Source organism: Chinchilla lanigera, unplaced genomic scaffold (assembly GCF_000276665.1).
Source record: "Chinchilla lanigera isolate Chin_1 unplaced genomic scaffold, ChiLan1.0 scaffold00122, whole genome shotgun sequence".
Taxonomy (NCBI): Eukaryota; Metazoa; Chordata; class Mammalia; order Rodentia; family Chinchillidae; genus Chinchilla; species Chinchilla lanigera.
In genome coordinates this window covers 2,626,820-2,641,961 of record NW_004955523.1, presented here as the reverse complement: position 1 = coordinate 2,641,961, position 15,142 = coordinate 2,626,820, and the positions used below count along the sequence as shown (strand labels likewise).

Below are 15,142 nucleotides of genomic sequence, written 5' to 3'. Positions count from 1 at the left end.
TTTCACCCATACACCTAGGGACTTCCTGATTTCCTGGCCCTTGAAAAATCCTTAAGCAACCAAAGACTCTGATTGTCTCCACCGTACTCTATCCCCTGTGACATATGAAAATGAAGTACAATGTACAGTGTAAGAATGTCCAGATAATTACTTACAGTATTCACCACCAACAGACTATTGAGTGAAGAACTCCAATAGAGCAAGAAATAAAAACTCAGAAATGATCTAGTAGAGCAAAGCAGATAGTGATATAGGAAATGATCCTATGTAAAAAGACCAAAGGAGCAGAATTTAATTTATCGGAAGAAAAGAAGTTTCTAATGAGACAGAGTTCATGCAAGGTCCCCACATCTGTGTTGGTTGGTGGCTATACAAAGCGCCCATTCCGGGTAGGCAGGGAGATGTAAAACCCCACCTGGTAGCCCCGGTGTGTGCAGCTGTGACACGCTGGGCAGCAGATACACTTTGGTCTAGCAATGGACCAGGACAGAAAGTGACAGCAAACAGTTATGCTTTATTTTCAAAGAAATCATTTTTATTTCAGTGCCGACTCGCTCCTTGACACAATGAGCTCAAAGCATCCTTCCGTCATGATAAAATACCGCAGAAGAGACTAACAACTCTGCATCTGACTCTTGCACACATTTTGGTGTTTAGAATTGGTGTCAGAGTGAGGGTTCACCCATTGAACACACCCAATTCCCAGCTAGAAAAAAGCAGTCATGCTTTGGGGAGGGAAGTCTGCTGTCATCATGCTTAGGACCCTTCTCTTGTTGACACATGTGTGCCTTATCTCCCATACTAAATGATCTGCTCCTCCAAGCCCAGAACCACGTCTCACTCATTGCTTGAACATCTACCTGTCTTGTATGCTGGACATGGTTACCAACCCTTTGTAGGAAGAATGGCGTAGAAATGGATGGCAGAGCTATATAGACATGGCTTAGAGAATAAAACTGAGCATGCATAAGCTATGTGCAAATACTATTCCACTTTACTTGAGAGACTTGAGCATCTGCAGATTTTGCATGCTATCCATATTCTTCTTGCTCTTGCTGTCACATGAAGATGCCCCTGGGACCTCCTCCTTGTGAGGACAGAGTACTGTGTGTGTTGTCCCGGGGGCAGAGCTACCTGTTGCTCTGAATATCATTTACTGCCATTGCTTTATTTCTCAATTCCTCAAAGACAAGAGCTGGCTGGGTTGGTCATCTGACCTGGATTCAAGGCCAGCTCCCAGAGTACACAGATGTAGGTAGCTGAGGGCCATAACTCATTGTCTCTTGAGAAAGAGATACCATGGGGCTGGAGATTTAGCTCAGCAGCACAGTGCTTGCCTGGCAAGCGCGAGGTCATGAGTTCAATTCCCAGTACCAGGAAAAAAAAAAACAAGAAAAAAAAAAGAAAGAGATACCAGGTCACACCTACCCACTCAGCCTCCATCTTGTTCACCTGCTTGCTGAGAAGCAAAAGAAGCAGGTGTTCATTACACAACTCCAACAAAGCTCATGCTGGATGAGCTGCATGCACTGTTTCATTGATTCCTACAGAATCTTTGTGAAGCAGAAATTATTTGACACATGGGGCCATTGATACCCAAGAGATTAAGGTGCTGGCTCCAGGTCTTAGTTACAAAGAAGGAGAGACAGGATTCACCCCGGTCTGTCTATGTCCTGAAAGATTCTACCTCTAATCACATTTGTCTGCCTCCAGGGAAGTCCAGAGGCAAACACTTCCTGGCCATATCTTGCATATCAAGTATTTCATAAATCTCTCTACAGTCAACCTGATTCACCCAATATGCTATTTACAAGGCCCAAAGTGATAAAAAAAATTATTGAGATTGGCCTGATAAAAGCAGAAATTCCTTTTGAACTTAACATCCCTACCACAGTAATCCATCCGGGTGACCCCATTTATTGTCATACAGTCTGTGAAAACACTTCTCTGGAGAATTCCAGAGGCTCATGAAGGAATGTTTTTAAGTCAAGCTAATACCATGGCTAGATTGGCCTATGGCCTGACCCAGCCGTGAGCAATTTCCTGGTACTGTACATGAGATCATTATAAAAAGGATTTTACTATAAATAGGAAGCTCGCCCAGACCTTGCAAGCAGGATTTAAATAGAGATCCTGCTTCTGCTTATGGGAAATTGAGTCCCGCTTTATAGAATAAGATGACAGGGAGGGCAAAGACCCGAGTGGTATCTCGAATGCAGAGTCCATGATGATGGATTTGGTTTACTGTTGATTAATGTTCATGGGCTGAGATCATAGAATAGATACAAGGAAGCGGCTGAGAAAATAAAGTAAGCCTTAAGAGTTTAGGAATCTACCTGGGGGAGATGACTCAAAACAGTTCAAAGGGAAAATAGAAAAGGGAAATCAGGTACAAAGTTCATGAAGAAATGCCGAAAAAATAACAAAAGGTGGGAGGGAGGGAACATTCAAATAACTCAAAGCAAGAGAAAAGAAAAGCTAAGCCTCGAAGAGTCTCACCACTATGCTCAGGGAAGGGAGAGCAGGCATTCTAGAAGGGAATTAGTGTGCGCTACAGGAGATTTTCGTTTAATCGGGACTTATATCTATGGTAAATAAGGCCGCAAGTCTTCCATAAAACTACCACGCAGGCAGAGCTATCTTTCCCCCTTTCAGTTCAGTCTCTGCTGCATTATACCTACCACTTATGGAAAGAATGAACGGCATGGATTGGATGGCCCTCACAGCAGCCCCTCACCAAGGTTCTGTAGAGACCAGACCTGCACCCTCTTTGTCCCAGGGAAACAGGAAGCAGGCCGGAAGTTGAGGCTCCTCCTTGGCGCGCGCCACGCGCACACACGCACGCACACACACACGCATACACACACACACACACACACACACACACACACACACACAAGACATGGCCTCACATTCTGAGCAGACCGTGGACCTGCCTGCCAGGGCCTGGGGTTCACAAGCACACAGCCATACTCAGGACCTCCCAGCCAGTCCCAGCCCCTGCCCCAGCTCAGTAGCTGTTTATCCAGGGCCCTGTAGATTGGGCTGTGCAGCCCTTAGAAAACTTGGGGGCCATGCGCAAAGTCCTCCGGGAAAAGATGTGCCTCTCCTCACTCCTCTCACTTGCCCCCCCCATGCTGACAGTTCCCGTGTCCCTCCACAGGGCTGACATGTTTCCATGGCAACCGGAATCCTGGGCTCCAGCAGCCTCCGCTCTTGCCACCTGTTATTACTTCATCTCTCAAGTGTAAAGCATCCTAGCCCGGTGCCACTTGGCTGTGCAGAGCACATCTTTAGAAGACAGAGTAAAGCAAACGGGAGAGGAAAAGAGAACCTGCAGAAAGGCAGCCCCGGTCTGGGCAGGTCGGACACCCTGGACAGGGCAGGCTGGGGGAATGCCGCTTTGGAGACGAGGAGAGTGCAGACGGAGGGTGTGAACTGCTGTGCCTTCCCTTCAGAATCAGTGAGCAGGCCTCAGCTGGAGGCCACTGCCTCCTCTCACGACCTACTCCCCAGCCTTTAATGAGGGCCGTGGGAGGGGCGGGCAGGCTGGCGCAGGCTGGGGAAGGGAAGGCAGCTGGGCAGAGAGCTGTGCTGGCCCAACGTGAAGCAGAGCCGGGAGAGGGTTAAAAGTGGTGTGATCAAGACTGTGGGGAAGGCTGGACCAGAGGGCAAGCAGAGCATCAAAGCCTGGATAAATGGCCTTAATTCTCATGCTCTCGCTCACCCTATTCCTTACGTGTTTACTCATATAAATTATCTCCGAGGCCTGACACCTCTTTTCACCGCTTCCCTCAAACTGATGAAAAAATAAATCCCCCAGATCCAAGGAATAAAAGTGGTGGGATTCCACCCAGGATGGTTCTCGGCTACCTGGTAGCGATGGGGCCCTGCCCCAAGGCACCGTGAGGAAGACAAGCAGTGCTTTTTGCCCCCACACGCGGAGTGGCAGGGGACCTGGGGGGCCACTCAGCACACGACTTTTACCCTCAAGGGTCCTCGATGGCACACACACACACACACACACACACACACACACACACACACCCCGCACCATTCGGCCACCCAGCACTGCGACCAAGGCGACTGTAGGGTGAGGGCGGGAGGGGCCAATGCAGGATGATTCCAGGCACTCAGATTAGTCTGCCTGGGGAAGAGAAGGCTGGGGGCTGGTTTAATAAGTCTTCAAGTTTATGGATGAGGCTGATAAATTGCCACACTCTGTACTGTCAAGGACAACATTAGACAAAATGAGCTGAAATGGCAGCACATGCCACAGAGAAACTTGAAACCAAGGTGGTGAGGCAGTTCAAGGCACGGCGGGAGGGAGCTTCCCCAAGCACGCAGGCCTCTGCACTCACCCCGAAGCCCAGGGTGTTTGAATCCACACCTATCTCCGGGCAAGCAAGCATAGCACATGACAACTCGAGTCCCCGGTAGGCCTATTATTTGAGGATTATAATAGGGTGAAAGAAAAAGAAAAGTGAAGTTTTCCAAACCCAGAGGAACTCAGGCTTTCATCGTTGTTTTATATTTGTGTACATGTCTCTCTACTAGCCAGGAGCTCCCTGAGGCTGCCTTTCATCCCTGTGTCCCCGGCACCTGGAACACAGATTGACACGGAGCTGACAATAAATACTTAATGAAGGGATGGACCAACCTCCACAGAGCCTTTTGGGGGTGGGGAATGTGCAGGCAAAGGGAAGTTAAAGACAAGGAACTGAGCGGATGTAAAGTCCTCTGAGTACAGAGTGACCCACCCTGAGGCAGCGTAAGCACTAGTCCCTTTCGTACCAGGGACAGAAAGAGTGGAAAGGAAAAGCAAAGGGCCCGCTGGAGAGAAGAGAGCTGCAGCGCAGCAGCGCAGGCTCTCCCCGGACAGGGACCCTCCGTGGGAGGCCTTCCTTGGTAAGCCAGAACGGGAAGAGTTCAGTTTCCCAGACTCAGTTGGCCATGCAGTGTTGAGTTTGTTTCCCTGGGTGTCTTTCCAGAGTCCCCAGTGAGAAGGCAGGCCCTGACTTACTCTGCTGAGCCACGTGCTATCGGTGCCCCTGCCCCTGGCCCTGCCTTCTTCCCCACCATCTTCATGTGATACACAACTCTCACCTCTAGATGCAAACCTTGGATCTGCTGCTCAAAACTGTGCCGGAAAAACAGAAAACGCATACCTGCTCACACGGTCTCCATCCCATCTCGATGGATACACAGGTCGAGCAACCTTAATCCAAAAGCCCAAAATCTAACGTGTTCCAAAATCCAAAACTTTTTGGTTGGACGGATATCACAACATATAACTCATAACATCTCAAATAGAAAATTCCACACCTGGCCTCATGTGACGGCTTGCAATCAAAATGTAGGCACACTGAAACCTAAAATTACCTTTAGGTGTGGTAATAAGGCACATACCAAACAAGTTTTTTGTTTAGACTTGAGTCCCATCCCCGAGATAACTTACCATATATACCCGAATATGTCAAAATTGGGGGAAATTTCCAAAGTACTTCCAACCCAAGCGTTTTGGGTGAGGGATAGTCAGCCTGTATTTTGGTGTGAGTTGTAATTTGCAGGGGGCCAAAGGATTGCAACAGCTTTCCAAGCATTTGGATACTATTGCATGAGTTCTAAGGCTCTGGAGATCACAGGCTTTGTGCTCCAGACTTAGCAGCAACCCCTGGTCTGTGATTGAAAAATGGAAAACTGAGAAAAGGACCAAGTACAGGTTATGCATTCTCTCATGTTGGTCAGAGAATGAGATGTTCACCTGGGTCTGGGTCATGTCCTCACACAGTAACTTGCCACCCAGTCAGTTGGCTGAGCAGGAAAATACGACTTGAGAGTAACTGTACCACCACGGTACTTCACAAAGGTGTGTCATTCCCCTTAGAGAATTTCAGGACATCTTGGCGTGTCGGAGCTGGACAAGCTGCACCTCCTCGAGTCAGGGACGATATAGTGGTAACGGTAAGAATTCAGCAAGCCCTCTCCTGTTTCCCTGACCCTGTCTCTTACCGTCTCTCTTTCCTACCACCGCCTCTGAACTCAGGCCACAAATTGACCCACACTGTCTATGTCCTGCAGACTGAAAAAGAGTAAAGAAAATGAAAAGGCTGGCTTCAGTCGAGAGACCTGAGGATGGGGAGTCAAGAGACCAGGAGGCTGAGGGGCAGCACAGTGGGGGTCAAGGGCCCAGGCACACGGACCCACCCAAGGGCAAGCCAGGCGGTAGGTGCTGGAGCCAGAGTTGTTTGTCCCACACGGGACAAAGCATAAGGAAAAGGTGATTCAGCCAGGCACGGTGCACACATCCTCAACCCCAGCACATTTGGAGGCTAAAGCAGGAGGGTCACAAGCTCAAGCCCTCTGGGAAACTCAGTGAGCCCGTATCTCAAAAACACTTTTTTCAAAAAAATACCATTTACTGTCTCAAATTTTTTTTAAATGTAATAATGCTGGAGATATGAAGGCCATGGGTTCAATTCCTAGTACAAAAATAGGAAGAGAGGAACAGAAGGAGACAGAGAGAGAGATCTTAGAAGTTGAGGTTGTAAAATGGTGGTTACCGGAGACTGGGAGTGAAGGGGAAGGAAGGGATCAGGAGAGACTGATTGACAGGCACCATGTTACAGTTAGACAGGAGAAATAAGTTCTTCTGTGCCGGATAACAAAACATACTTTATATTTCAAAAACGTGTCAAAGAAAGGATCTCAAATGTCCTCCCCGCAAAGAAATGATAGATGTTTGAGGAGTCAGATACGCCTAACTCAATGTGAACGGTACACGTCATACATATCTATCAGAACAACACATGGTACCCCATCAATACATAACAACAACAATTACATAACAAAAGTTACGTGCCAATTTTTTAAAATGAATTTTAAAAAAAGAAAAGATTGAGAACCAACTCTACCCCTTTGACTTACAGTATAACTGGATTTCTGCCCAGTTACCCGACTTCAAAAGAGAAAACAAAATAATACAAAAGAGAAGACAAAATAATAATTAAAAGAAAATTGATTAAACATCAGTCTTCAAAAGCTAGATTTCTCAAAGGCAGTGGTTCACCTAGGAACCTGTTCAAAATACAGATTCCAAGGCCCGCCTCAGTCCCACTAGGTAGAACCTCTGCACGTGGGTCCAATCAGCTGCATTATAATCCAGGTGATTCTGACTGTCCCTCCAGCCTGAGAGCCACTCTGGGTCACTCAGGTTTCTGCAGCTGTAAAAAATACCTGAGATGATCGGCTCAGGAAGAAGAAAGCTTCATTTGGCTCACAGCTGCACAGGCCTCCGTCCCCGACGGGCTGGCCCTGATACTCTGGGCCGTGGTAGCACAGTGTATGCTGGCGGGAGTGTGCAGCGGAGAAGACCTGTTCACCTCATGGTACCCCGGGGAAAGAAAGAGATAGGAAGAGGCCCAGGTTCCCATATTCCCTTCAAAGGCACAGCCCTAGTGACTCAGCGTCCTCCCACAAGGCCCCACCTACTGAAACCTCCCTCATTGACCAATAGCACCACAGGCTGGGGACCGAGGCTTCAACATGGTAGCTTTGGGGGGGCCATTCAAGATCCAAAGCGTAACACACAGTGTAGGGCTAGGGTTAGCATTACCTTGTACCACACACGTTTTCTGTTGACATTGTGCTTTATGTGAATTAGTTTATTTCATCTTCATCATAAGCCATGAAATAGATGCCATTCATAGTTCTGATTTTATGTAAGTGATACACGAGGCACACGAAGGTGAAGCAGTCAGCCTAAGCCCAAACGTTAGTAAGCAGCTATCTTGCCTCAGAACCTTGCAGTGTGGCCTTTGCTGGCTCCCTGGACACTGCTCTACTCTGAGTTCACATAACCACGCACACAGTGGAAGTCAAATCTGAGGGATCTGCTGGGCCTCCTCCTGCAGGGCCTTCCGGGTCAGGACTCCCCAAATTTTTATCTCATTGAAGTTCAGGCTGGACTTCATAGATCTAGAGCAGGGCCTGAGAGTCCATGTGCTTACAAGCCCCACAGTAAGGAGGACAAGTGCCCCACTACATCTAGACAAACCTGGACAAGCTGGTCGCCTGGATCCCAGGTGACACTGAGGCTGCTGACCACACTGTAAGAAGCTCAACCACAGGGCCTCATGGTAGCAGTATAGATTATTCTCCGGTGTAATAACTGCATTGTGAGCAGTGTGGCATGATCTGTTTTATACTGTAAAAAGACAGCTCAGCTTCTCTGTGGAGAAGAGAGTGTATGAGGCAAAAATAAAAATGGAGAGACCAATAAAGAAGTTGCAGTGACCCAGGCAGAAGCTGGACATGGCCAAGAGCCAGAGAGTGAGCCAAACATGCAGGACAATTTGAATGGGGAGCTGACACGAGTGGTGAAGGAAAACCAAGAACCAAGGATGAACCCTAAGACTTTCACTTCAGACGTAAAGCATTACTTTGGGCGGGCAGGGGGCAGCAAGGTCACAAAAAGAGAGAAAAGTTGGGAAAGAGGATGAGACACAGAATGAGGGAATAAAACACAGACAAATTATTGAATAGTGTGATATGTGATTTTTTTTTCTACAATAAAATTCATTTATCAATTAAAATTTCAGTGAGAATTTGTAATGGGAGAGGTGGAGTTCCTATAACCACCACGCACACCAAAAGTTAGTAAACCACTTTGAAGGGTAAATGTGCCTACTACGGACCGAAGTGTGTTCCTACACCCACAAAATTCACATGCTGAAGTCCTAGTGTGATGTTTTTTGGAATGGGACCTATGGGGGCTGGACAGGTTCGGTAAGGTCATGAGGGCGGGGCCCCCACAGTGGATTAGTGCCCTCATGAGACACAAGCGCCTGGTTCGCTTTCTATCCATACATACCAAGAAAGGGCCATGTGAGGACACAGCAGGAAGGGAGCTGTCTGCAAACCAAGGACAGAATCCTCAGCAGACGCCAACCCCGCTGCCACATTGATCTTGGACTCCCATTGTCAGAACTGTGAGAAATAAATTCCTGTTGTTCAAGCTATCAGTCTGGAATTTTGTCATGGCAGCTCAGGTTAAGACGGGACCTCTCATGCATTCATATCTTTTGAAAAGCCACTGATAAGATGACGCCTTGCACAACTGGCCAATAGGTGTCTAAAGGACATCAGTAGGACTGTAAGGAAGAACCTCGCTTAGGCCTGGGATCCATCGCTTAGGATTTTAATGTCCTGATACAGCCGAATGGTACAGAACCCAAGTCCCTTCACACCTCCACTTCCCATCTCACTGTGTGACAGGAAGTGAGTTACTCAAACCTCTTCAAGCCTCAGTTTCCTCACCTGTCAAATGTGAATAATTTCACAGGCCTCACGCGTTTGTGAATATCACAGGAGATGAGGCGTGAGAAGCGGCTGGCACCAAGAGCTCTTCCACTGTTTCTCTCCTTCTTTCCCCTCCTAATGCAAAATAGTTTTATTTCTCATGTTGTGGGGGAGAATCGAAGGCCTAAATAAGTCAGCTTTCCCAAGAAGCGACACAGGATTCGTCACCTGGTCTCCGTGTGTCTTTGCATCCTCTAGGGGAGGCACCACCCTCTTTCTAGGACTGGCGTGAGGAGTGAGAGGGGCAAATGTGGCAGGCCTAGCCCCGTGTTGAACACACTTGAGAAACACTAGTAGTTATTGCTGTTACCATTGTTGCCTACTGTATGGAACTCCTCAACAGAAACTCCTCCTTGTAGATAATTAGACGAAAACTACAAGAGCCATCAAAGCGGCTCAGAGAAAGCCAAGAGACAGGTGGGTAACCAGTCCCGGAGAAACAGCATGGTAAACACTAGATTCTACTCCACAGCTTTCTCCAGCTGGTTTTATGCATACATCTTATCCCCCACTACTACCCCCAAAATTCCCCTACGGTAATAACTGCATGTGATGCCTTTTTGGAGTTCTTGCTGCACTTGTCTCCACAACTGGATACGCATACAGTACGTGCTCAATAAATACCCAAGGATCAGTGTCCTACATCTAAGATTTGGCAAAGGATGTGCTGGGACCAAGTCAGGCTGTAATGGCTATAACTGATGCCAATGAGTCTTCATGGGCAGTTAGCCTCACAGTAGCAGAAAGGTCCCCCCCTCTTTGCCTCAGATGGAGACCTTGATTCGGCTTTGCCATCTGTGGTCATAGACAGGCTCTACTCACCCAAATGGGACAGAGAGGGGACATCAGCACTCCCACATGCATGCACTATGCCAACCTCCCCCTCCACCATCCCACTGAAGATTTATGGCAACCCCAGGAGGTCAAGATGACTATTCTCTCCCTTTTACAAATGGGACAATTCATTGGAGGAGCAGAACGTGTGAGTGACCCACATTTCCACAGCTGGTCAATCCTATGGTCAGCAGAGCAGCAGAGTCACAGGCCATTTCCTGGGCTGAACAGTTCCTAAGTCATCCTCTCACCACTGGGAAAAGGCTACACCTGACCCATGAGGCCGGAAAGTCACTGTGCCACATACGTTAACATCCAAGGACTAGAGCAACCCCTCAAGCTCTTTGCTTTGTAATCTGTGAAGTGTTTAGTTAAATAGTAACTCACCTAAAGAACTTCTGTTGCTAGTTTCCAAATTTGTTCTGTGGGAGGTGAGAAACATCTCACTTCCCCCAGAAGGAGCCCTGGATCTGACTTTTTCCCTTTCTCCCCCGTAACTAAGGCTGAATTCCAGTGTTGAGGTTGGCTAAGTGGTTGGCTAAGTGGGCTTTATGGCTTTTCAGGCACATTGCAGAGCGGTGTAAAATTTTAAGCATGTTTCAGAGGTAATTTTCACTCTATCTCCTAAAGCTGTATGCACTACCTGCCCCTCAGCCATATGTTATAGGACAAGAGATGTCAGAAGACTAGCATCTGTTAGATCTTCCCCATCCGTGTGGCAGTGACATCATATGCCGCTTTTAGATAATTTGCACATTATCAGACTAATTACAGATTATCTAATCAGGAGGCATTGCCCTTAATCAAAGCAGCTCTCCCCTTTCAGTTCCACAAAGTACAACATGCCCTCCAAAGGCGTACTAGGGCTGAGCCATTATTTTCCACAAAAGAAACAGAAAGCCTAATTGCATCCCAGGTAGACAGACCTCCAGAAACCTACAACCCCAAGTTCAGTCCATGGATGTGAAAAATAAGGTGGAGATAAATTTTATAGAACCATACATTGACAAACATTTTCCTCTTATGAACTCCAGCTATGTTGCTGAGAGCATGCTATTACTTATGCTATTAAAGAAAAGAGATATACCATATGAAAATTAGTAAGACTCTGGATTTCATTATAAATCTTTTATTCTTCTAGTAATGGCTGCTATGGCTCCCCATTTCCTACCAGGTAAAGATGCCTCCAAGTGCAGGCCCTACTTATCTACTTTTCCTCTGCATCCCCTAAATCCAATCCTACAGTCAGACACACCTCCAACCAATTGTCTGAACACACCACGCTGTTTAATACCCCCACCTCTGCATAGACAGCTCCCTCCTGGAACCTAGGATCCCCTCTCCTCCTGAAAATTCCTCCTCCTTCTCCAAGGGCTAATTTGAACATCATATCCTCAGTGAAGCCTTTGCAAAGCCCCCAGTGCAGTGGCCCTCAAGCTTTGTGTTCACCAGAGTGCCCTGGAGGGGATTTTAAAACACCCAGCGCTGGTCCCCACACACAAGTCTCGGAGTCAGGAGACCTTGCACAGCCTGCGAATGGGAACTTCCCGTGAGTCCCCAAGGGATGTTGGTGCCACGCTCAGAGCATAACTGCCGTGAGCTGTGGAAAGAACACTGTGCCCTTAAGACCTTAGTGCCTTCAGCCTTCTGTCTCCCACTTGAGCCTACAGGCTGGTCAGGGCTGAGTCTTATTCACGTCTGCACTTCCCAGTCCTGGAATACAGTCAGCACTCAATGCATGGCTCCCAAGCCCATGGGCAAATGGGTAGACGCCTACAGGGATGCCTGGCATTGAACTTATTGACACAACTTTTTCATCCCAGTCCAGAGCTTTGTGAATGTCCATCCCCATCCCCAAAAGTATCTTGAAAACATCACCTGTAATAAATTCCAGCTGTGCAGACAAATGAAAAGGCAATTCAAGAGGAGTTCTGACATCATCTGCCTGTCCTTGAGATGTGAATTCTAATTCTGTTTACTGAGGTTGCACTTAAAGGGTCCCAGAAGAATGCTTCCAGGTGGCACCTTTCAGGGTCCTGATCCCCAAGCCTTCCCTCCTTTGAGTCACGTATATGTGCATCTGTGTGTGTGTGTGCACTCGTACGCACACATATACACATTTACACTGCAACATGGGGGGTTTTGGTAGATAGCAGGTGAAGATGGTAAGAGAAATGGAGGGAGAAGCAAGATTGTAGCCTCAAGCAGGAAGAGGACAGGCAGCAGCCCGAGTGAGGAGGTGCCCTCACCCACGGGTGCGGGTCTGAGCTCCAAGCATTTCTGGGTGCCTGTCCTTGAGGCAGACAGCCCAGAGCACGGACAGAACGCGACACATCTGTAGGAGACACAGAAGTGGATGCTCAGAAGGAAATGAGACACGAGGAGAGAAACAAACGCGAGAATGCATCTGCTGGAGGGGCTGGGAAGACGGGAGGAGTGGCAGTGACTGCTGAGCTGGCAGCTTAGACAGCAGGGCCCGCTGGGGAGGGAAAGTCAGTAATGGCTGCAGCAGGCCCTCTGCCCTTTGCAAAGCAGCAGCAGGCCCAGGGATGAGCGTTGGGCTCTGCAGAAAAAACAGCTGGAGAGGACAGAGCAAGGGACAGCAGGAGGACCAAAGTCAAAAGGTCTCGCCCGCTGCAGCCGGTGTGAACCAGCTGCCTGTGGCCCGGCAGACTCCCGTGTCTGTGGGGCTGATCTTCCCTGAGAGCACCTTGGGTCACCTGCACTCCGCCAACAGGGGAAAGTCAGCATTTCCTCTTCACCAGCGTCCAGATCACCTCCTGGGGGAGCCACGGATTGGCCTCTCGGATTAACTCTCCACCCTCCTGCTCCCACACCCAAAGCCTTGCTGAGGAAGGAGGGCAAAGCTGAGACCTCAGGATGCTGCTGGGCTGTCACATCCAATTCACCACACGGCCCTGGTGGCACTGCGGATGGGAGGCCACCCCCAGCCCCGGACAGTGGGACCAGCTAAGGACAGGGGATTAATGATGCCGGCAATTAGTGCTCACAGGGAAACGGTGGGGGCTGCTCCCCGGGGAAGGGGGAAGGACACAGCACACAGAGAGCAGCAAGCAAATCAGAGGGCACCGTAGAGGACATGTCAAGAAAAATGTGTGAGGGCTCTGGAACCTTCTTCACATGAGGAGGCTCCAGATCAGTCCAGATACCTCTCTTCTTTGAAGCTTAAAAACCTTAGGCAGTCCAGTGATTCTTTATGAAGAACCCAGCAAGATGAGTCAGGAGAAGGAGAGAAGGGTGAGACTACGTGCGCTCACCCACCGGCCCACAGAGCGATGGGGACAGGCATCGGGCGACATTGCTCAGAGGGGTTTCTTCACATAGGGAGAAGAAAGACAAGCACAGCTTCCTTACTGAGCAACACTGTGTGGCCTCCCAGGGAGGGCTCAGGAGGCTGAAGACATCTACCGAGGAAGGTGCAGGAGGAGGTCCTGGTGGACACAATAAAGCACACCAATGCTGGTCGCAGAGCTCAACAGCCACCTTGAGACAGAGGAGGTAGCCACCTTCTACTTCCTGCCCTCAGTGCACTCTCCTCTGCTGTTGTGAGACCATGCACAGACACACATGCACACACCCTCACACGCACACACATGCACACACCCACGCATGTACACCACTCACTACAGTGAGGCTACAGGAACACTGAGAGGAATGAGACACAGACAAAAGAGAGGTATTCCAGACCCTTTAGCAGTGATGGGGAACCTTTTAGAGCTTTCAGTGACACAAACAGCCCACTGCGGCACGCAGGCCGTGGGTTCGCCACCACCAGCCTACAGGCTGAGGAAGGCGCCCATGCACTGGAACAAAATGGCCTGACATAGGAGAAATATTTGGAGATAAGCTGTCACCGGGAGAATGAGAAATAACACCAGGCTAACAGACACTTTAGAGAGAGCGACAATCACTATGAATACTTTCTACATAGTGCCTGAAATCAAAGGCAATTTCTCTCAGCTTCCTCCTGGTTGGAAGCAGCAGCTCCCTGGGACCTCTTGATCACTTAGACCAGAGAAAGGAAAAGCAGGTACGAGATGGCTGAGCACAGGTCAGAGTATTTTCCTTTCTGAAAGACTAGGGTGGCTGCAGCAAGGAAACCTCCCGAGAGGGAAGACAGAGACCTCAGTGCTGTAGTTTCTTGGCTGCCAAAGAGGAGTAAGAACGAAACCATCAGAGACTTCCTGCCCTGCTTTTCAGATTCTGCCCAGGTAATAAGAGGAAGGTGAGAAAGCGAGGGCCTATCACACAGAAGGCTAGAACCCTGAAAGTGAGACAGAATTAAAGGTGTGATGGCCAAATTATGGTGTCCCCACCCCCCATGCCACTGTTGACACTTTTTCTACTTCCTCAGAATGTAGCTATATTTGGACAAAGAGTCTTTCTAAGGGTAAAGTCAAAATGAAGCCATTAGGATAGGCCCTAATCCACTCTGACTGGTGACTTTAAAAGAAGAGGAAATTTGACCCCAGGGCACTTGTAAACAGAGAGGAGAGAACAAGGAAAGAGGCCACCACGTGGTGGCCATCTGCAGGCCCAGGGAAGAGCCTTCGGAGGCAACCAAACCTGCTGACACCTTGATCTTGGACTCTCGCCTCAAGAACTGGGAAAAAATAAATCCCTGCTGTTTGAACCTCCCAGTGAGTGTTCTTTTGTTATGGAGCCCTTCTAAACTAATAAAGAGCACAGTGTTACAAGGGGAAAGTGATACAGGGGTTAACGGAAGCCAGACACCAATCCGGAGAAAGATCTTGGCCATGGGTGTAGGATCTCAAACACTTGGTGAAGACACTCCACTGACTAAAATAAACAACCATCTTATTTAAATCCTAGAGTCTGAATATTTTTAAAGGTCTAATCCTTCTAATTGCATTAAGTTGAATATTTTTAAAGGTCTAATCCCCCTAATTGCATTAAATTTTTTACA

At 48.5% G+C, this 15,142-nt stretch overlaps 1 protein-coding gene across 5 annotated transcripts in view; it reads right to left on the bottom strand.

Moving 5' to 3' along the window:
* Positions 1-15,142, bottom strand: part of Dpf3 (D4, zinc and double PHD fingers, family 3) — a 295,896-nt gene that overhangs the window by 76,969 nt on the left and 203,785 nt on the right. The gene's annotated exons all lie outside the window — the stretch shown is intronic.